This window comes from Balaenoptera physalus (assembly GCF_965194825.1).
Source record: "Balaenoptera physalus genome assembly, chromosome: 17".
In the NCBI taxonomy this organism is placed as follows: domain Eukaryota; kingdom Metazoa; phylum Chordata; class Mammalia; order Artiodactyla; family Balaenopteridae; genus Balaenoptera; species Balaenoptera physalus.
The window spans coordinates 68,508,577-68,532,849 of record NC_138895.1 but is presented as its reverse complement, the minus strand read 5'-3'; the positions used below and the strand labels follow the sequence as shown (position 1 = coordinate 68,532,849).

The 24,273-nt window shown below is 35.2% G+C and overlaps 1 long non-coding RNA gene across 1 annotated transcript; it reads left to right on the top strand.

Moving 5' to 3' along the window:
- Positions 1 to 1,060: 1,060 nt before the first annotated feature.
- On the top strand, positions 1,061 to 23,944 carry LOC309646710. The gene is made up of 2 exons (XR_014255550.1): positions 1,061 to 17,347; positions 19,270 to 23,944. It is a non-coding gene; the product is annotated as an uncharacterized lncRNA (long non-coding RNA).
- The last annotated feature ends 329 nt before the right edge of the window (positions 23,945 to 24,273 follow it).

The following is a 24,273-nucleotide window of genomic DNA, read 5'->3' as shown; positions in this document are numbered from 1 at the left end:
GGACAGCAGAATTCTGCATTGCAGGGGGACGAGTGGGCTTCTTTTTTATAGAATAGTTACTTATCATTTCGTCTATTCCAGACCATTGTAAGTAAGCAGAGGTACATCAGTATCCACCTTTGTAAACAAAACCAACTCTATTACCATCTAGTACCAAGAAGAGTATTTTTCTTAGATCAAGTTGTTTCCTTGGGAAACAACTCCCAGATGGAGATTTATAAGCAGGAGATGATTGGGCAAGAGTCTTAGCAACAAGATCTCTAAAGGAGTAGGAGAGCAAGGCTGGCCAGAGGAAAAATGTTGAGCTATGACACACAATTGCAGTGGAGACCTCGCTCATCACCCAGGGTGTTCGAGAAATGAGCCTCAGAGTTGTCCCACTTTGAGACAAAAGGAGCAGCCCACTGTACTCTTGCATGGACCATTCATTGTGCATGGCCTGGCCTGCTGGACAGCCTACAGACTTGGGCAAGAAAGCTTCCTTCCACTAAAGCAATTCCCAGGGAAGTAATCAGCTATGAGCTGTCAGCAGCCTATACTCACAGCAGCTAGGCACTTCACGCTAAAGGGGCATCTGGGTGTCACATCACAGCATTTACCTCAGCACCCTGCAAGTGATAGCCGTTCAGTAACTAGCAAAAATTTCAGTTTTATATATTAGCTTCCACTATTCTAAAATTTTATTTTTTTCAATACTGGTGTGCGTATTCTTACCCAAACACAGAATTTTTGTTATGTTCTGAACTTTAGCTCTTAGCTCATTGGACATTTCTAATTGTCTTGTGGGAGCAAAGTTCCCCAGAGTTGGGGAAAGATTCGTATCCACATCATACATCTTGCTAGTCAGTGGACAAGGCCTCCCTGCCTGTATCATTCAGCAATTGGAACTTTAATCAACTCATGGTCCCAGAGAAATCAATCATGATCAAGACATTCATAGTTGGCTGGCAACAAAGATAACAGTTAAAGGGAAGTGGCGTTATATGCTAAGAAGTTGGAAGTTTCTTGGAGTTAGGTCCAAGTTAGAGGGAATGATGTCTCTTTTCAAAAATCTAAATCAAAGAGACTTTTCTCTGGTGAAGGCAGTTTAATCAAAACAAATCAAAACAAGAGAAGCAGCCAATGAATTGGCTGAGTAAGAAATAACATAGTACTTTATAATCTATGCCACACTAGCCAGCTTAATTAATTTTATTGAAATAGTCTAGACCCTCTTCTGTTGGAAGAAGATCCAAAAGCACTGAATAAATGTCAACCTTGATCAGCACAGAAGCAGGTGTACGTTACACAAAACTGACAAAGGAACAACAAAGTGAGCACTGATTCTCAGTTATCCAAATGGCTGGCTTACTGAATATAACCTCAAACCTATTTGAGAAAGTTTGCTGACAGTTGACTTGGTTTCTAAACTCTGAAACTCTTGAAGAACTCCACCAGGAGAATACTCTTTTACATGAGGATGGGGCAATCTGACCCTGGGAGGTTAGAAAGCTGTGTGCTGGCTTTCATTGCATTACATGTGGCAATAGGAAAAGGGGGATTTGTGGAGAACCTAATTATGAATTATTTGGGGGACTCATGGGAGACTTGACTATTTCCATCACTGCCTCAACTTCTTGTATAAATCGAGGATATATCTCCTGCTACCTCCCTTCAAGGTTGGATGACCTATCAAAACAGGTTTGGCAAATCTGTAAGAATTTAGGCTATTTACTCCTGCTTCCTAGAAATAATTGAATATTAGATCTTGCAACTCTCTTTTTCTTTCTCTCCCCCCTCTCTTTTTCAACCTCCCTCCTCTCTTATTTCTTTTTTAAATCTAGATTGTCATGTAGTTGTAAGCTAATTAGATCACAGATTTGGAAACCACTTAGAGATTATTTAATTTTTTAAATTTTATTTATTTATTTATTTATTTATTTATTAATTATTTTTGGCTGTGTTGGGTCTTCGTTTCTGTGCGAGGGCTTTCTCTAGTTGCAGCGAGCGGGGGCCACTCTTCATCGCGGTGCGCGGGCCTCTCACTGTCGCGGCCTCTCTTGTTGCGGAGCACAGGCTCCAGACACGCAGGCTCAGTAGTTGTGGCTCACGGGCCTAGCGGCTCCGCGGCACGTGGGATCTTCCCAGACCAGGGCTCGAACCCGTGTCCCCTGCACTGGCAGGCAGATTCTCAACCAGTGCGCCACCAGGGAAGCCCGAGATTATTTAATTTTAATCTTGTGATGCAAGGCCCCCCTCCTCAATATCTTCTAAAAGATTTGTTCAGCTTCAATTTTAAGAGTTACAGTGAATCATCTCACTGCATCTGGAGGCGACCTGCCCCATGTGATCAATCTTTATTTGGCACCTATGACGCGTCAGGCACTATGCTAGACAGAGAACCTAGTCTGGATAGCTCTAGTCTTTGGAAATATCTTTCTTTCTTTGAAGTGGAACTCTTCCCTCTGTAACTTTCAGGCACTGGCCCTAGTTATACTTGTTATGATCACACAGCACAGGCTTTACCTCCCCATCAGCAGAATTTAACATAGAAGACTCAGACGTTTTCACTATAACATCAGAAAAATAAAAGTGTTTCAATTCCAACCCTGGTTTTTGCTATGCAATGGATAAGATACTTGAATACTCAAAGCTTCTGTTTTGTTTCTCCTTAAAAGAGGTTATAATAGTACTAATCTCGTAAGCATGAGAAGAGAATTACACAGGAGTGTTCATGTAAAGTTCTCGGCATATCATCAGACATAGTGTAATTACTCAACAGATAATAGCTATTCTCACCATGAAAAGAAGGATCTTTCTCACAAGAGAACAGTTGAGGTAAACAGCACAGAGCTAGAAAAAATATCAGCCTCTGGCAATTTCTTTCTACCTTGTTCATTGCTTGCTCCATGCACTTCTCATGCTGCTGAGGCTAGTTGATACTTATAAAAGGTGTATATTAATATCGAAACGCTTCACAGATGAGTTTAGGTCAAGGACAGTGGATTATAAAATGGACCATATAGATCCATGATACCATCTATTTTGTATGAGATACCAATTAATGGGCCATAACTGTCATATCTATTACTGTACCTGCCTATTATTTAGACTTTTGTGCTAATGCGTATGTCAGGAGTTTAATCCCTGTGTAAGAACCATGGTTTTATCCTATCTGATCATTCCACTCCGTCACTTAACAAGTATTACATGGACATCTTCAATGCTGGGGACACAAAGTTGAAACAGACTTTGTTCTTACACTCAAGAAAACCACAATTTGGGGTGGAGACAACAAACACAGAAAAATTGCATTAAAGCATAGCCCATCACCCCCATTCTCTGGTTAGATAGGTGACCAGGACAGAGAATTGAATTAGATTCATTATTCATATAGAGAGAAACAAAGTTGTGTTTGTTTAATACTGCAAAAAGAAATCAACAATTGAACAAGGATTTTTCAATTCAACCGGAATTTATTAAACTTGCTATTTACCTGGTACACACTATGTTAGGCACTATAGATAATATCAAATAACTAAAATGCTTCTTGTTCTAATAGAGATCACATTCTAGACGGTGAAGCAGATAACTGTCTACATTATAGGAAGACAGTGATGCATAAGGAATTCTCTTCAGTGATTAGAATTTTCTGAACAATCCAGAACACTTCAAGAATTGCACCTCTTCTTGGAGCACCTCTTCAAAATTTTACATAGAGTTAGTAAAAATATTATAGGCAAAGTCCTAAAATATTAAAGACTTAAAGGCTTTCCTCAAGTGACATCTTTCTTTTACTTACCTTTCTTGATATTAGGGGAAGAGTAGATGACTGGTTTCATTTCTCCCTGCTACTAAGTTATCACCTCCCAAAATGTGAGTATACGTAATTTCCCACATGAAAAATTTCCCAAATGAAAAATGTTCATTTTCTTCCCGAGAACAGGAAAGTATGCGGCTAATGGCTGTTTACACAGTAAACTATGATAATGAATTGTGTAAAGTCACAAGAATAAAAGTAGCTGATGCTACTTTAAATTTTTTTTTTTGTAGCCAAGCATGCCTACAATTCAGACAAGGAAAGGCTGCAAGGATCCTTGGCTATTTATTCCTGCTCAATATTTTCATGTAAAGCCATAAAATGTCAAAATCTTTTAGGAAAGAAGCATAATGTCTTTGCTTCTGAAGCAACTCCTTAGAGATTCAGAAAAATCAAAGGGATGCCTCTGGGCTATGCTTTCTGAAAGGAAATCTTTGAAAGTATTGTTTTAGAGGCTATAAATCTACTCCTGTGTTTGTTTGCTGGCTGTCCATACCAACTTTAATCTCTAAGCAAACACAATCATTTGTAAGACCAAGGAAAAGATAGGCATTTGGAAAAGGACTTTTTCTTTTTCTTAAAGCTCACCTTTATCTCTTACAGATCTCACCAGGATATGAAAGGAAGCTTAGTATCTTAGTATTAAGGGAATTAAGAATCAATATGATACTAAGATATGAAACCTTGTAGATGATACAAAACCACCTACGAGCCAGATTCAGCAGCAAGAAAAGCCAATCATACTGCATAGGGCCCAGATTGACATGCTTTACATTAACAAGGGAGAAATGATTCCAAATCCTGCTCTCACACTGGAAGGCATGAGGTTCTCATTAGCGCTACAGGGATGGGGCTTATGAGAAAAGCCAGACAGATGTGCTCTCAGGGGCAAATTTAAATACTGAGAGTGGTAACCTTGGATAGCAGAAGCTTTCACAATAACTTGTAAAGGCTATTTCTTATTTCAATTTGAAAATGACTTAGAAGCAATCGGCCAGTTGATACCTCTCCTCTGACTGACTGATGCAAGCCTTGTAAATCCTTCTCTTGCAGGCAAGAGAATATGAGTTGCTCTGGATCTTCTTCATAAAATCAAGTACAAACAGGGCTTAGGAGAGGAAAAAATCACATGACAAAGACAAGTAAAGAAAGTGAGAGTGAGTACCAGAGCAAGTCATTTCTTAACTATAAAGCTAGTTATTGGCAAGAACTAGTTCACAACAAACTGAGGATTATGGCAAGAATATACAGGGAGGTCAAAAACAAGAAGAAAACTTTTTGAAAATCAAAACAGCTAGACCTCAGGAGAATTATAACTTTGCTTGGGACTCAATAACATCTTTATTTGCATGCTCTTTTTTTTTTTTTTTGAGTCAGTTTCCCTACTCCCCTAGTATTCTTCTTGGCTGGAGTGGGTCTATAAGTGTAGCTGGCATTTAAATGAGCAATACTTTCCAATACAATTAAAACAGAAGTTCAAGTATCCATACAGATTTTTCCTGGGAATATAGATATAGACAGGCAGACGATTTCTAGAAACGAAGCATCTTCAGGTAAATTCTAAGTTCCTTGGAAAAAGGGTTAGGTCTTCATTGTCGTTCTCATCAGAGTTCTTGGCATATTTTGGATTCTATAAATATTTGTTTAATTAAATTGACATTTCCCACTTTCTTATTAAATACACAGAAATGTCTGTTTCCTTCTATATTGAAATGTTTAGATGAGCTTGACAGTTAACTGCATGGTATGAACTGAGAGGCACTAGAAAACCCCTTTGATCAAAGTTAACTCTTCACTTTTCCTTACTGCCCTTACATTGTAGCATTGAGATTTATTCTTTAGGCTTCAGACATTTCCTCTCCCATCATGATGTCCTGCAGAACAGGCTGACATTGAAGTGATATTGTGAAATATAGCAGTGAGAGAAAGGATTTTCTCTAGTTTATGTAAAAATACTCTTGGGCTGATTCTTTCCATTTTTCAATACAATTAACAACAATTCTGTGATCCTGACATATTTGGTTTCCTTTTAATTATTCCAGAATATCAAAATGTAATGTCTCTGATAAAGAATGTCCTAGGATCTACTGCTAACAACTTAGACAGTAGTGTATGGATTGGACTGGGTTGATAATATTGTGGGAAAATGTGGCTCTTCTCTTTGAAATCGGTTCTGGGCCTCCAGGCAGAATGATTTTCTTCCTCCCTTATATTCATACAGCAAGTTATTTGTTCTTTTCTTTCTTGTATATTCTATTAAGCCTTTTTTATACTCCAGTGCTTTCATGTCAGTTTGTTCCTTTAGATTTTGCCTTCAAGAAAACAGAGATAATTTTTTACTCATTTTTTTCATTCATCTCAACTGAACTTTATCCTAAATTTTCCTCCACATCAGTTCTAAGGAAAAAAAAATTATTAATAACTAACTCAAAATCTTGTTAATGCAAGAGTCATAATATAAAGGAAATCATTATACTAATCTTTTCATGATCTTTGCAATGTAATGGTCTCCAAGGTGGGCTGCTTGCATCCCAGAGATATGTGAAAATCTGAAAATAATTAAGTCGAAGGAAGAAAATGTTAGAAAATCTACTTAAACGCATTTTAGCTCATTCTTTATACTTTTCACTAGCTGTTCTTTAGTTCTTCAAATGGAATTTACTTAGCATGATTAATTCAAGGACCTTAACTCCTAATAACTGGGAAGGGAAAATACATTTATAGAAAATCAGGCTTCGTGGAAAATTACATATATTCATACCCTCCCAAATTATATCCTTCCCTTAACATTTTTAATTTTTTTTATTTTAGTTTTTTATCTCTTTCCTTGAGTTGGGTTAGTTTCTTACTATAGAAGACCTAGGTAGAAAAAAGATAACATGATATGTACTATTAATAAATCAGTCATATCAATAAGAGTAAGGGGGTAGGCAAAATTTAAAATATATACAAAATGATGGATAAACGATCATAAATATATATATTCATTTTCATCACGTGTCATTGACTTTAAGATGCATTCAAATGCTAAAATGCAACAGCAATCTAATAATATGTTCTAAAGGAAAATAAAGAAATTCTATATTAAATAATTATATAAATTATAATTCACTTACCAGTATTAGAAATATTAAAATGAGGAAAAATACAGTTTTCTGTATTTTTTTGTAGCTTAACTCCCTTTTTAACATTCTGCGGCTCTATTTGTCTATTCTGTGATACCCATGGCCTCTCTGCTATCTATCTTAAATTTTTCTGGACCCAGCTGAAGTACTTAAACAAACAGAAACTTATTAATATCTCTCCTAATTTTCTGCTTCAGTTAAATTTATCATTCACTTTAACATAATTTCAGATTCTATTATAATATTTAGAGGTTTAAACATCTTTTTATCTTCTGTATTTTCACCAAAGACAAATTTACCATTAGAAATTCCAAACCAAACAACTTTGATTTTGGAAATATTTTTAACACTAATAAATCAAATAAGTGAATTGATTTATAAGTCTGGATGATATGTATGCAAATTTAAGGGCCCATTAAGTTAAATCAAAATCAACAGATTAGTTTCAAAGCTATAGGCTATGTAAATGTTTTCTAGTTAATAGATTGGTAAGAATATTAGTTCACTGTCAAGTATTGATTAATGGAAAAAATGGAAGGTGATAGAGCTCTTTTGAGGACTTTTCTCTTTAAAGCGTCCTCTACAAATATTTTACTTGTGATAAGCTTTTCTTTAATTAATGCAGAAATATGTTGCTGCTAACAGAGAAATAGTCATCACCTAATTAAAAAGTATGTCAGGATCTGGTCAGGAATATAAAACTCACACCAGTTATTTTATCAGAGCATATTTAATATAAAGAGGTGGAGAATGGCAAATGCCAAAAAAATATACTGTGGTAACACAGAGATAAGGAACTGAAAGATGTACTACTCTTCCTAGAGTTGGGGACAAATTGAAGAAGTTGTTGGGGCATTGAAACTTGGAGAAGACACCCTACAGAGCTGACCTTCAGACTCAAGACAACAGGTGAACCCACCTGGTGCTGTTACTTCTCAGAGTGTGCAGTGAGGCTGGTTCTGGGAGTTAAAACACACCACAGATGTTGAATACTAGAACCAGATATTTCTGCCAGGGTGAGATATCTTACAGAAATCCAGCTGGCAAAGGAGGACTATGGCTTGTAGAGAACCAGACCCAGCATCACAAAGTAGATTATGAAAGGGATTTTGGCTGAGAAAAAAATAGCTTAATAACTGGCATACACACACACACGCAGCCTCTGAAAATACACTCAAGATTCTCAAAAATATGTGTACCCTATGAACAAACACATGTATTTTAGGAATTTCTTGTAAAGAAATGAATTTAGACATCCATGGCCAATCTATAACTAAGCCCAATAAATTCTATCCTACTTTTTAAACTTTCTCCTATATATTTCAAAAACCTCTTCCTTAATTTCGGACTCATTCATTTATTTTTACATGCTCCACATAAATTTTATAATTGCCTAGCAATATTTCTAAATCAAAAGATCTACTGATAACAACTGTATTACTGAAGATCTTTAAGTTGTTCTCTTTGCTTTGGGGACACAGTTTAATGCTTGAGGCCTTCACAATATTATCTCCAACCGCTAAATTAAATGATGGTTGAACCTGGTGTCTGGAATTAGATTGTGGGAGTAAAATCCAGGATCCATTGCATATTCACTGTATTTGTTTGAGCAAGTTACAAAATTTGATTTAGCCTTAGTTTTTTCATCTAAAAATGGAGATAATAATAATATCTACTACAGAAGGATGTTATAAGGATTAAATAAGCTGGTGATTGTAAAGTGGTTAACACAGCACCTAGCAAATAAGATATGTAACCTATTACTAGTTGTTGTTTTTTTTTCTCTTGTCATATAGGACTAGTCCGTATTGCTCAGAGAGCTATGTACACTTGCACAATCTCTTTTCCTCTTGAAAAAAAGTTCTTCTGTTCCCACCATTTTCTCCAGTTAAATTCTACTCAACTTTCAATCTTGGTTCAGGCATTACCCCATCCAGGTAGTTGTCTCAAGCCCTTGCTGGAGGTAAATGCTCTTCCTTTATGCTTCAAAAGCAAAATTTTAACATCAGATTAAAACTCTTACCAAGTTGCACAGAGAAATGTGTTTACTGATTTATTTGTCAATCTTTTCCAATGTATTATAAGGTCCTCACAGGCTGGACCATGACTTACTCAGTGTTGATTCCACAGGGCCAGGCTCTGGACCTAGCACATATTCAGGGCTCAATACATTTGTTTATACACAAAATGCTCATCATAGTATTATTTATAAGTACAATAAATCAAAATAATATATAAACTACATACAAAATAAGTGTGCAGCAATTAGAAAAATGGTTAAATAAAATATGGAAACCACGTCTACTGAACAAATTTATGCAGCCATTAAAATTGTTCTATACATTATGTAACAATAAGAAAAATGTCTATAATATTTAATATGTGAAAAAAATTACAAAATTATCATATTCATAAAAATGTAACAGAGCAAGAGAACAGGATAAACGTTCATACTTAAATAAAAAAATAAAATAGAAATACAAAAAAGTGTTATGTGCTTGTCTTTGAATATTGGCACTGTAAGTGACTATTTTCCTTTGTTTCCACTTAATGCATTTTCCCAATACTCCATTATGAGCATAAATTTTAAGTACTAATATTGAATATTACTTTATTTTTAATAAAAATAAAATTTATTTTTCAAATAATATTGAAAATGTATACAATATATAATTATAGGATACAATATATAATTATAGAATTCCAGCCGAAAAAACACTTTAATGTCAGCTTATTAACTTAGCTGACTGATCCTTGAAGTTGCTAAAAAATCCAAAAAACTTGTACTCAGAGGGGATGAGTGAAAGTTGTGTTTTCATGTGTGAAAGGACAATCACCCCACATATTAAATATCAGTTAATCCAGGGAATACACGAACCAAACTGTGAAGAAGGAAGGCTCATTTTTCCTAGGCAGCCTATTTGCTCTAATTTTAGCCCATTTTTCCCCCCTTGAATCTTCTTTCAAGTGTCTACCGTATGCTGTTAAATTCATCCATCTGGAATCCCTTCTCCAGACTCTGGGTAGAAAAGGACACAACTTGTTACATTAATGCACAATTAGATTGCAAATAAAGACTAAACTAATATTCCTCTTAGAGGTATTTCCATTCAATTAGCAGACCGTACAAAACTAAAGAGATTCTAGGATCTAAAGGAATGCACAGGTAATGAAGAGATTTCAGATCAAATGACCAGGGGTGAAATATGTACTGATAGTAATAATTAATATAAATAAAGTACATGGATATAGTATAATATAAATAGTAAACATATACTGAACAATGAAAGCATTAATGAAGATATTAGTACAACCATAAATATGTACTAATAAAATATATTGTAATTAATATTTAATTTTATGTTAGTTCTAAACCATATTCTAACTGCCTTTCACATAACCAATCATTAAATTCTCACAACAACCTCATGAAAGATGTACTCAATTTCCATTTTAGAGATGGGAAACTGAGGCAGACACATAAGTGTTATGTGGTGTGCCTAAGGTCAAAGAAATGGAGCAGGTGTACAAGTCAGTCATGGGGGGGAACCTGCAATATACACTCTATATATTTCTAAACTGAAGCAAGGTCCCTACAAACGTAAAATCCAATAGCAAATGCTGCTCTTCTCTATCTAAAAGACCAGTGCATTGAAAAATATTTTTTAAATACCTGATAATTACTTAACGTGTTGCTAGGTAGAATGGGGAATGTAAAGTAAAAGACAGTGGCTCAGAGCTTTGGAATCAGATAGAAGTGACCTCAAAACTCCACCTAGCCATATGTAGTTATGAAATTGAGCACATTGGTTAGCTTTTATAAAGCTCAATTGTTGATTGTTTCTTTGTTATTTACCTGGAAAAGGAATAAAATCCATCACACTGTTTTATGAGGTGTGACATAGAAAATTCATGTAAAATGCTTAACATAACAATTTGGCACAGAGCAAATATTCAACAAAACTCAGAATACAGATACATGTACCCTTTTAGAACATACACATGATAATGAATTCTTTGTAAGCTCAAAGCATTTATTATCATTCAATATGTTTTAAAAAACCAAAATTTTTTAAAAATCAATAAACTTATGAAGTTCAATAATCTCACAGTCTTGGACAAACACAGGATAGTGCACTTGCAATTAGGAAACAGAAGCATAATTACATTTTTATCTTTGGTTAATCAAAATTATGAAACTACTTTTTTCAGCATAGGGAAATATAGTGCCCCTTATGCTTATTCAGTTTTAACATCTATGTACAGAGTTAACTCCTTTTAAATTGGCCCCCTCAACAAATGTTTTTGTTGGAGGTTCTTTTCACTTTTCCTTCCAATGTCATAACAATCCTCATGCAATATTGACTTAGAGCACAGAGTGATCGTCCAGAGAGTATGGTGAAAACCCCCCCTGGAGCCTCCACGTGAAATTGGAAAAGAATTGAATGAATATGCTGCAGCAACTCATCCACTCCCAGGAGGAAAGATTAGATGACCCAATCCATCTTGTTCATTCTCAGTTTCTATGTTTCCTAAACAAAAACAAAACATTGTCTTAATTGAGAAGGGAGAATTTCTGTTTTCTGAGAAATGTTTTCATGTGTTCCTGCCCTACGTGGTCACTCTGGTGATCCTGCCCACAATTTCAGCAGCATAGATGGAAGCCTTCCCTTACCTATTGGCAAAAGATCTGCCAATTGAGACATCCTCAAGACAGGAACTGGAGAGAAAAACAGGGTTTTCCTGTCTCTATTCAAGAGTTATGGACTTTTTCTTGTAAATATGTAAGGAAGTCTTATAGTGTATCTCCTTTTTCTTCTAAACCAGTTCTGGCCGTGCCTTTTTGGGAGAAAGGCCATAGCATAATTGTGGTGTTAAAGATTGGGGTCAAGGGGTACCAGTGGGTGGGAGGACACCAGCTTAATGAGCATCTTTTGAACTCCATAAAATTATAAAATATCATGGCTAGAAAAAACCTCAGAGATCTTCTAACCCTATATTTTACAACTTAAGAATCTGAAATTCCAAAGAGACTTCGTGACTTCTGAGCTCATTCTTGAGGATCTAGCCCAAGCATCTCCTCTTTTCGGAAGCCGCTCCTGACTTCTTGTTAGCAGAGCTCACGATTCCTCTGTAGGCCACTGCTGGAACTAGTAATCCATACCTTTAATATTACCAATTGGCTTATGCATTTTTTCTTTTCCACCTCTTCAAACTGAGGTGATTTACCTGGGTGACGCTTAGAGCTCCCTAGAGCGCCTGTGGATGCCTTTCATTTCAGAAAGTGGTACAATCTATAAACCCTTGAAATTGTAAGCAGAATTGTATGTACAAGTCTATGTCACCTCTACAGTTTTCTGTAGACAGAATCCAAAGGTTTCAATAAATTCTTGAGGGAGTATGTTATTCATAAAGGCTAATGAACCCACTGCAATAGGCCATGAATCCCATGAAAAAACTAAGTCCATATACCATTTATCTTATCCTCCTGTCCTATCTCAGTATTTGTGTATAACAAGCTCTCAAGCTTTTTTAATGAAAAAATTAAAATTTGGCTTATAGTTACTTGATTAGTTGATAGTAAAACTTGTGCTATAACCTAGGTCTCATATTCTTTGTAAAGGACACTTCTATTATTTAGATTCTTTTTCCTTAAACCGTTACCTGACCAAAACTGAAATTTATCTAATCCATTTCTACCCACCCTATACGTTACCTCCATTGTCCCTGCAGTTTACGACCCAGGAAATCATAGAAGTATCTATAAAACAGGAAGATTATGTAGACACTGCTACAAATAGGAAAGAATCTGGGATTTCAAGCCAAAAGAAAACTACTCAATTCTAACCCTTTTACTTCTTAGCTTTGGCGCTCTCTTTAAACCCTGTCATTTTCAGTATCTTCATCTCAAATGGATATAGTCACTCTAATTAATATTGCTTTTGCAAAAATTAATTGACATGAATGCAAAAGCTATATAGATTGAAGATCATGTTAGAAAACAAAAGGTCTTAAAGTTATACCCATGCTTTAACTATCTATGCGGCTTCACTTCTATCTCCACTTCTAGTTATTCTAGAGTAAACCAACTGTAACTGCACCTAGGGAGCCAGAGCCTCAAGTCACACGCCTAGCTTTCTACTTTTAATTAACATCTTTATTCTGGTTTCTAGCAACTGTGTTTTTTTTTTTTTTCTTATAAGCACAGTCATGCATCTTATGTTTCGTTATTTCCACCATACAGATTTTTGCTACTTTCAGTAGGAAAGTTTCCTGGTGCCTTAGTCTCTCTTGTATAAACCACACGTTCCTTACTGTATGATTCTTATAAAACAGATGATGAGGAGTCCAGACATTCAGCTCAAATCATGTCTTTTACCTTAGACCAGTCGGTTAACATCTCATGGACCCAAGTGTCCACCTATGACAACGGAGAAAATGATTCTTGTCTTCTTTACTCACAGGACTGCTGTCAGTATCAAATGATCAAATATACGTAAAAGTACTTTAGACAGTACAGGGTGTGACACAAATATACAGAACTGCGGTAACTCTGTCTTTGATTATTTGGTATTAGAAACATATCAGAAACTTTTATTTCTTCAATATAGTATAGTGGTTAGGAGTGTAAACTCTGGATCTTGAGTTCATATTCTGCCTAACATTTATAAGATGAATGACCTTGAATGAGTCACTTAACGCCTCATGCTTCATTTTCCTTGGTTGTAAAATGGAGAGAATAAACGCACCTACATAATAAGGTAGTTTAAGGATTAATCACGTTATAATATGCACATTCTGTTTAGAGCAGCACCACCAAAGCATGGTTCACAAATAGAGCTGGTTCACAATCTGAAACCATTCCATGAAAAGTGTAGAAATTTAAATAAACATTCAGAAATGTTTAATGAATTTGGTGGTAATCTTATGTATGTTAAATCTAATAATTCAAAATGCACATTCATTTTGAATGTCTTTTTGTTTCATTTTTATATTATTTAATTTAATTTAATTTGGTAAAAAATCCGATCCTTTATCACAGATATCTTAAGAAACACTAATTCAGAGGCTGCTACATAGAAAGTGTTGTAACTGTTACCCGTTATTATAATTATTACTATTACAAGTGAATATGCAAATATCCACAGAACAATTTCTTTATAAATGGAACATTGTCACAAGTACTTCTGTAGAGGCTGTAATAAAAGGAGAGAAGCTCTTCCTCTTGTGAGTTGGCGATCTCCTGATGCCCACAGCAGTGAGATCTGCCTCATACACACAGGTAGAAAGTACTTCCACCTAGGGCTGGACAATGTTCAGCTGAGACTGATTTCTTCACTTTGTCTCCCTTTTTTATCTAGTCCCACAATAAAAAGCCACAGAGTGGGAATGAATTGTTGATTTCATGAAGCATATGTTTTTGCCTCTTCGGAAGATAACAAAGGAAACTGGGGGCCGGGAAAAGATACTTTATCTAGAGACTGATTAGGGAATTTGTTGGGGGTGGGCAGTTAAGATGGTCTTCAGGTCATTCCCATTTTTGTGGAAGGAAAGTCTGATTGAAGGAGGCCAAAATATCACCGACTCACACTCTCAAACCGGGGAGCAGGAAAACAAACAAAGGTCTGAATCTCAGGCAAGGTGGCACTGGCAGCCAGTGCCGAAAGCCACCATTTCCCCATCTGACCATTGCTCTTTTCCCTGCAAGGGTTCCTAATGTTCCATCTGTCTGTGATGATTAGCAAAACTGTTCAGGAAAATAACCATTTTTCCTTTATTACAACTGACTCTCAATTGACTGAAGGGAAACAATCCTTCAGAGATATTAATTCTGGAGTGTTGGCCCTTTTTCTCCTCTGAGCCTTTCATTGTAAAATAAAGATGGATTGTTCGTGGAGACCCTCCTGGGATTTCTGGAGTCCTGATTACACTGAAATCATTGTATTGAAGGAAGACTTACATTCTAACCACACATACACACACAAAGGCAGCAACTGAAAAAATACTAATAATATTTTTAACAACAAAACTATTATCTATCAAGTGTCTATTAGATCAGGTGCTCTAATAAGGACCTTACTTTATTCTCAGAGCAATCGTATGTTATTGATGTTTACATCCTTATCTTACAGTTGAAGAAACTGAACTTCAGAGATGTTGAATAATACGTCCATCACCACAGAGTGAGTAATTTGATACTGAATCTACCAGATATCAAAGCAAAATTTATTTTAACAATGTTATCATTTTTTTCTTCATAACCTAATGGAAACCTTGGACGTTAAACTTGTTAAATGGGCATCAATAGTGAAATTGACACTGATAACGATGGTGACGTTCATAATAATGATAATAATCATTGCAAACATTTGTTGATAGCTCTCTATATGGCAGATATTTAACACTTTTCCTACATTATCTCATTTAACCTCATAAATTCCCAATTAAGTCAGTACGATTTCCCACCTTTTACATATGGGAAAATGAATGCACCGACATTCACACAGTTGGTAAATGGTGAGGCCAGAGATTCAATCCAGCTGTTCTAATTACTGTCACTATGACATATGAACTCTCAAAAATCCATTTTATCACCCTCACAGTGCAAATTTTTTGCATGCCTAAGTCCCACACTCATGCACAAACTTCAGGCACGTGAGAATCATTGTTTTCCGAAATGTATCATGACATTTGCCTTCATGGCTGTGTTGCTAGTGCTCTTTTCTCTTACAATCAATTGCCACCTTCTCTACACAAAGTACTGCTTATTTTATATAAAGATGTATGTAGGAAGCTATTCACTGGAGCATTAGTCTTAATGGAACTATTTTAAAATGATCTAATAATTCACCAGGAAGGGATTGGGGTAAACGTTTCAAATTCCACACAAGTGTTATGAAAGTCCTAAATTTGTGCTTTCTAATAATATTAAAAACACATTAGAAACACCCAAAAATGTTCACCCTATGTGCCTAAAAAAGGATATAAAACATTGAATTCAAAAATAACACTAAAAAATGAAAGGGATACAATTAGGAGGGGCCACTTTCATTATTACACCTGATACTCTACTGTTTTTGCTTTCTTTCCTTGCTCTGGTAAATGATACTTTCAGAGGTTCTTGTTTCCAAGGAGAATATTGCACCAGGGCTAACTGCCATTTTTCTAATAAAGTAGAAGTGAAGACTATCTCTGGCATTTTCAACTCCTTATAGTGCTGAACTAACAGTCTAAGAAATGATAACTTTCTAGGACTGGGTGACTGATCCCGATTACCAAGAGGAAGTAAGTTGCTCATACATGGTATGGCATGGAGGATCGCATGGGGCATGCAGGTGATTTGCTGTGGTGCCTATGATAATATGCACCTATGATAGTGCCTATGATAATAATGGTCTGGTGGAAACTGTCTTAATGCAATAGAAATAGGACCTCTCAGGATTTGCATCTTTTGGAAGTAAAGTTTAGGGTCAACCCCAGGTAAGAAACTTTGACTAGTTGAGGTGCTGTAAGAGGGGAAAGGAGATATAAAACAAGTGGTAGGAGAAGGAAGTTATAATTATCAATTTAGGCTTCATACCAGCTGGAAAAGGCGGGGAGAACCAGTGAATTAACATGTTATTTTGTTTCTAAAGTTCCACTTTTCCAGCTATTATATACGAAGAGTACAGGTGGTGATTAAGTTATGTTACAGCTTATGTTCTAGGTGATAATGTGACTGAATTGACATCGCCTCGTGATGATACAGAAACTAATGGGACTTTATATCAGTTCCTGCCAGGACCCAGCCATATAGATATTGTCAACAGTTTGGTGTGCCATTCAACTATTTTTATATATTTATATATAATAATAAATGCATATCTATGTATATAAATCAAACCACATGTTACACATTGCACTGTATGACCTGTGTTTTTCTCTTAAAAACATGTCACAAATATTTTTCATTTCTAATAACTTGGAGCTATATCATTTAATAACGATAGGACATTCCCTCACATAGACTATTTTAATCCATATTGAATTATATTTTGACTGATACAATTACTGATATCACCCTTAGTATAACTTGTTTACATGCTGTTAGGGACTGAATTGTGTCCCCTCCAAATTCATATTTTGAAGCCCTAACCTCCAATGTGATGGCATTTGGAGGTGGGGTCTTTGGGAGATGATTAGATTTGGATGAAGTATGAAGTTGGGGTCCTCATAATGAAATTAGTGCCCTTATAAGAAGAGGCATGAAAGTGCCCTCTGTCCTTCTCTCTCTCCTCTCTCCCTCTCGCTCTCTCTCTCTCTTTCTCTTTCCCATGGAAGAACACAGGGAGAAAGTAGCTGCCTGCAAGCCAGGAAGAGTCTTCTCACCAGAATTCAACCTGGTTGTTGCCCTGATCTGAGATTTCCAGCCTCCAGAACTTTGGTAAATAAATTTCTGTTGCTTAAGCCACCAAGTCATTCCAGACTGATTAATATATATCCCTTTATCTTCAGCCTTTATGTTTCTTTTTTACAATTTTTTATTTAGTTTTATCTTTCATACAATATATAGGATACAGTTGAATATTGTTTCCTTAACTAGTGTGATGTTATTTTTACTAAACAGATAATCCATTCACCTTTAATTTGTTTATTGGCATAGTTGAAATTATTCTGGCCATTTTATTTAACGATTCTTATTTGACATGCTTTTTAGCATTTTAGCATTTTTTCTAGTATTTTGTCTTGCTTTTCACATGTTTTTGGATTGATAAAGTTTTCTTTATTTTATTTTCATGTAATCACATGAAATTTATATTTTTATTTATTTTCTTTACTAGTTTTCTTAAGAGAAGTAAAAAACTTATTTCAACTTATGTTTTTCTATTGTATTTAATTCACTAAATCGAGAAAGATAATATGATTTCAATTTCCTCTTTTTCACAGATTCATCCATTTTGAGATGGTCTCAGAATTTAATTTAGAAATGTCTATTTGTTTTTATCATGCCTCTTACCTATTCCTCTCCAGTCATTTAGCTACATTACACATATTAATAAAATAACATTATTTTCTATAAAATAGAACACCTAATTCATCCTAGGTTCCATTGTGACTGATATTAGTAATTTATGTAATTTACTTTTTTATTTGAAGTCCTTTAATGGCTTCATATTGCATGTAGTGTGAAAAAACACAAACTCCTTTCCATTTAAATTTTATGAATTTTATATTTACCTTTGTTAGTTCAGTATGATATCAACAAACAAGCAAGAACTTACATTCAAGCAGAATTGGGCGGATTTGAATCCTGGCTCCATCATACCCTGGACAGATAATTTAACTTCTTAGGACCCCATTTCTTCATCTGTGCAATGGGTTAAATAATAACTTTCAAAATGAGTAATTGTAAGGTTTAAATGATCTCATGAATAGAAAGCATTTTTAATACTGTTCTTATCCAGGGCACCCTCCTTCTTCCTGTCCAATCCTGTGATTCTGTAATATCTCCTGTAAATTATTGTTCTTAACTCAGCAAAGATTGCCCAATTCTATATAAAGAGGAAAACACTTGCCATTCATATTATTGCTTCAGAATACTTTTTTCATATGTGCCAAAGCTTTGAGCCCATCCGCTATTATAACTATTATTTAAATGATGATAATAGCAGTAGAAGAGTTTAGCTCATTCTATTACTAACTTTCAGTAATTCTAGAGGGAAATTATTTTGAACAGTAATTTGGCATAGAGTGTATGCAATGTCTCTGCTGAATTTCAGCACCACAATATTTATGGTTTAGGATATTTGGAGGAACACAGACTTATATCAGTACAGTTGCTTCATGCTCCCCACCTGAAATCATAATTCTTCAAGCACCAGGTTTATTACTCCAGCAGTCTGTGGCCTATGGACACGTGTACTCACTCAATACCGAAAATAAGCAAAGAGATATAAAGTGATGCATAAAGCCAAACTTCTCCTATTATGTAGGAATCTGTTTTATAGAAACAAGAAACAACTGTTTTTTAAAGTACGAAAATTTTGGCAAGACTAAGAGGGACAATAATTGGCATAAAATTAGCTAGGGATTGAGTGATATTTTTTATAATTTTGAAGTGTTCTTGCATATGTAGTTTCACTTTATTCTTAGAGCAATCCATGTTTTTTGCTTTTGTTGGTGGTGCTGATGTCATTTGTCACCATCCCACAAAGGAGGAAACTGATAATTAAGGAATACAATGATCTTGCCTAAGGTCATAAACCCTGAAATGACAGACTTAGTGACAATCAAGTCTTCTAAAATCATATAACACCCTCTGTTATTACTCTCATCATTCTACTTATTCATTACTGTTAATTTCAGATTTGTTTACAGCATTTCAACACCTTGAGGTACTTTGTTTTTGCTTTTCATGACCATGAACAAAGTTGCTTTCCCTGCCTTGCACCAGTAAGATCTTCTTGGAGGTTCTGGCAACAGTCTTAAGCACAGACAAGTTCAAGTCCCTGATCTGTTAATTGACTGGTTATGTAAACTTGGTTATGTCACTTACTGTATCTGACCCTCAATTCTTTATTTCTTCATCTGTTAAAAAGGGAATGATGGTATCTCTTCCAGATTTATCTTGGATGCTGTATTTTTGACAGTAAGCCAAAGTAAAGAAAGGTAAAGTAAGTGAAAAATATATTATAAACGACAAATATGATGCTATTCTCTCTGTCAGGAACACCTAAAGCCTATTAAGTGAACGATGTCAATCTGAAAAGGCTACGTACTCTATAATTCCAAGTATATGACAATCTGGAAAACAACAAAACTATGGAGACAGTAAAAAGATCAGTGATAGTCAAGGGTTCAAGGGGATGGAGGGGTAAAATGGAGCACAGGGTATTTTAAGGACAGTGAAACCATTCTGTATAATATGACAGTGGTGGATATATGTCATTATATATTTGTCATAAGCCATAGACTGCACAACACTTCGCATTAGCCCTAATGTAATCTACGTGTTTTGAGTGATAATGATGTGTCAATGTAAGTTCAGGAACTGTAATAAAGGTTCCACTCTGACACAGGACAGTGATGCTGGAGGAGGTTGTATGTGTGTGAGGACAAGGAATATATGGGAACTCACTGTACTTTCTGCTCAATATTGTTGTAATCCTAAAACTGCTCATAAAGTTTATTCATTTAAAGAATGAAAACACAGTTTAAAAAATAAAAAATTATTGGGAAACCTTCATTATAATACATTTGACAATTTAGATTAAAAGTTTGCTCAAGCAAACATGGGAAGAAATAAAATATGAACAAAATTGTTGAATTCTTAATTGAAAACATTTCTACAAATAAATCTAGTCAAATATCTTCACTGGTGAATTCTCCTAAACATTTAAGAAAAAAAAAGCCACCAGTCTTAAACAAACTATTCCAGAGGACAGAAAAATAAGAAACATTTGCAAACTTGTTTTATGGGCCCAGCATGACCTTAACAGAAAACTTGACAAAAACCATGCAAAAAAATGAAAGAAATCATAGGCCAACATCTCATGAGCATGCACGCAAGGAAAGCTAAACAACGTCTCAGAAAATTAAATCCAGAAATACAGAAAAATAATATTATATTATGATCACATTGAGTTTATTTCAGGAATGAGATGTTGGTTTAATATTTGAGAATAAATCATAAATTAACATAAAAAGATAAAAACCATATGAAGATCTCAATAGATATGTGAAAAGCCTTTAATAAATTTCATCACCAATGATAAATCCATGACAAAATAGAAATAGAAATAAGAAGAAACTCCCTTAATCATCTGATAAGATAGAGCTACCAAAAGAAAACCCCTCTAGATCTTATTTAATTATTAAATATTAAAGATATCCATGAAGTCTAGATATGGATACCTGGTAATATCACATCAAGTCAATAGTTTTATATCATTACAAGTTCAGCAAAGCAGGAATAAATTAAAAGTGTGAAAATTGAAAAGAAATATAACTGTCATTATTCATGCACAACTTAATTGTATATACTAAACATGCAAAGGAATTCTACAGATAAAAAGCCAAATGTAATAACTGGATGTAGAGTTGATGGATATGAGGTGACATTAAAATTCAATTATCATTTCTATTCATTGATAACAGACAAGAAGAAATTGAACATTAGAAAACATTTCATTTATGATAGCACCAGAACTGCCTCAGACTAAACTTAACAAAAGTCATTCCATACTTCTACACTAAAAACTATAAAATATTACTAAGTGAAAAAATTTTAAACATCTACATAGATGGATGTATATATCAGATTCATATATTTGAAGATGTAATATTTAAAAGATATCAATTCTCCCTACACTGATTTATACAATCAATGAAACTCTAATTATAAATCACATATGGCTATTTTTGTGGAAATTGGCACACTAAATCCTAAAGTATATATAGAAATCCAAAGGGCTAAAAGTATCAAAGAAATCTAAAAGATGAACAGTGTTGGAAGACATGCACTAACAGATCTAAAAATAAAACAACAGTAAGACAGTACTTTAGAACTATGATTTTAGCACAAAGATAGACATATATACAAATGGAACATAATACCCCAAAATTGACCCAAACATCCATTGATTTACAATAAAGTGCTGTGGCAGAGCAATGGAAAAAGAGTGGTCTTTTAGATAAATGCCTCAAGATTAATTGTACATCTTATGAAAAAGTTAATTTGACACCTTTCTCATACCATACACCAAAATTTATTCCAGATGTACCTTAGACCTAAAATTGAAAGGTAACATTAGAAAGTTTCTAAAAGACAATATAGAGGAAAAACTTCACTATCTTGAATTTCGCAAAGATCTCTTGAATGAGAGCGCATACACACACACACACACACACACACACACACACATACACACACACAGACATGCTCATGCATACATGCATAATCACTAATCATAAAGTGCAAGATTGATGAACTAGATTTAATTAAAATAATAACTTTTATTCATCAAGAAAACACCATGAAGAGAGCTATAATGCAAGCCACAGAGTGGAGGAGGCTATTTGTAATCATATATCTGACAAAGAAATTGTATCCAGAATATATAAACAAGTGTTACAAATTAATGAAACAAATGCAACAGTACAATACGTATAGACATGGGTCAAAGGACTTACTTAAATAAGCGTTTCACAAATAAAGTTATCCAAGTGGTCATAGAGAATACCATATCATTATTTATCATCAGGGAAATGCAAATTAAAACCATGCTGAGCTACCCCTATAAACTCCCCGGAATGACTAAAGTTTAAAAAATCTGACAGTCACCGGTTGGTGAAGAAATAAAGCAGCAGGATTTTTCACACAATGTTGATGGTGGTTCAGTTTGGTAAACTCACTTTGGAAACTGTAAGTTAATGCCAATAAAGCTGAGTTTATGCATACACAGTGCCTTGGCAATTTCAGCCCTTGGCAAATATGTCACAGAATGTTGTACTGAAAGACATGTACACAAATGTTCAGAGCAACTTTATTCGTAAGTGCCAAAACTGGAAACAGCCAAAATGTCCATCAACATTATTAAATCATTACATATTCATACAATAGGAGATCATTTAGCAATGAAAAGATAAGATTATACAAAGCAACAAAATGAATAAAATCTGTAATCATAATAATGTGCAAAAAATAAAAACAAACAAAACAAAAAAATACACACAGAGGAGTGCATACCATACAATTCTACTCATATGAGCAGACAAAACATTTTTTAAGGTGAGAGAAATCAGGATAGTAATTACTTCTGGGAGTTGCTGTGGGGCAAGGGGAGGTGGCTATTTCTCAAGTGTAAATAATGTTCTGTATTTTTATCCTAGAGATGGTTACAAGCCTATCACCACTTTCTGCAAATTTTCAACCTATATACTTAACAGTTGTACATTTTACATTTGGTAAACTTCAGTAAATAGGTAAAAATATTTTGAAGTATTTCCCAAATTTGTTTTGTATATACTTCAGTGACTATTAGAAGATATGCCTAATGCCTTTTCAATTTTTCATTGAACATTGACTTCGTCCAGTGAATTGTGCCAGATATTGTTGGAACAGAAGAATGGTTGACATTAGGCCTCCGCCCTTGTCCAGTTTAGTGTTTAACAGAGACAGAATGAGATGTAGCACAAACAATAATACAAGGCAGAAAGTCATGTAAACCACCTATGGACCACAGAGCGGGCCACCAGGAGTCTTCAAGGAAGAGATGGCATCTGAGTTGGACTTTGAAGTCTCAGTAGAATTTCGACCAGTGTAGGTAAGAAGTGGTTTCTCTGCAGGGGAAAAAAAAAAGCATCGAAAAGCCATGCAAGTGTGAAAATGTGAGGGGTGTGTGTATATGTGTGTGTGTGATCTACATGGAAATATAAATTATGAATATGATTGATGTGAAAATTGTGAGTGACATCTCCAATTCTAGCATGTGCATTAATTGTCACTGAAACATATCAGTAAATTGAGAAGCAAGAGTTTGAAATCTGTTGAACTGTCTCTATCAACAGAATACAGACTTTGGTTTCTGAAATTGCACTTTCAGGGTTTGGGGAATCATGAAGTGCATGCTATTGGCCAGAGTATTTTGAGGAGACCTGAACTGGCAATCTTGGGAAGTGCTTCTAATATAAGAACCCATAGGATGATTTTGCTGGAATGTAGAACTTGTACCATGGAGAAGTAGACAATGGAACTTAAAGGGCAGCTTGAAATTAGTCTGTGGAGGGTCAGGAGGTCTAGGTTAAGGATTTGGTATTATGCTTATGGTCAGGAGTGTTTGATGGCCTTTGAGCAAGGGTATGACATGGAAAAAGCCTCATTTAAGGACCCTTGGCCTGATATTGAATGGAAGAATAGAACTGTTCTAACAACTCAGAAAATAAGGCCAGGGCACAAGTGCTTATATGTGATTTCTATGTACGTGTCTCTGTCCATTCATCAATAATGCAGAGAAAAGGAGGTAACCAGCCAAGGTGACAATGCCCAGAACTTGATTTTGCAGGTAGTAGAACCAGGTCTGATCTTGGCCCTAATGATCTGGGGTTCTCAGGCATGACAATGAAAGAGAAACTCTGCTAAGTAACAGGCCACATCTGTGCAACGTACACAGATTCATGCACATGGCTGGGGTCCGGCAATGCGGTGCTTGCCAGTGTTTTCATAGCAATAGGCTACATTGCAGGTGACTTTCTCGGCTAAAGCTATGATTTATGGTGGTGGGGCGGGTGTAATAATGTAGTTATAGGGGGTGGGGCAGGGAACAGAAATGGGAGAGGGAAAGAGATATTGCTGTTTTAAGGAAAGCTTCT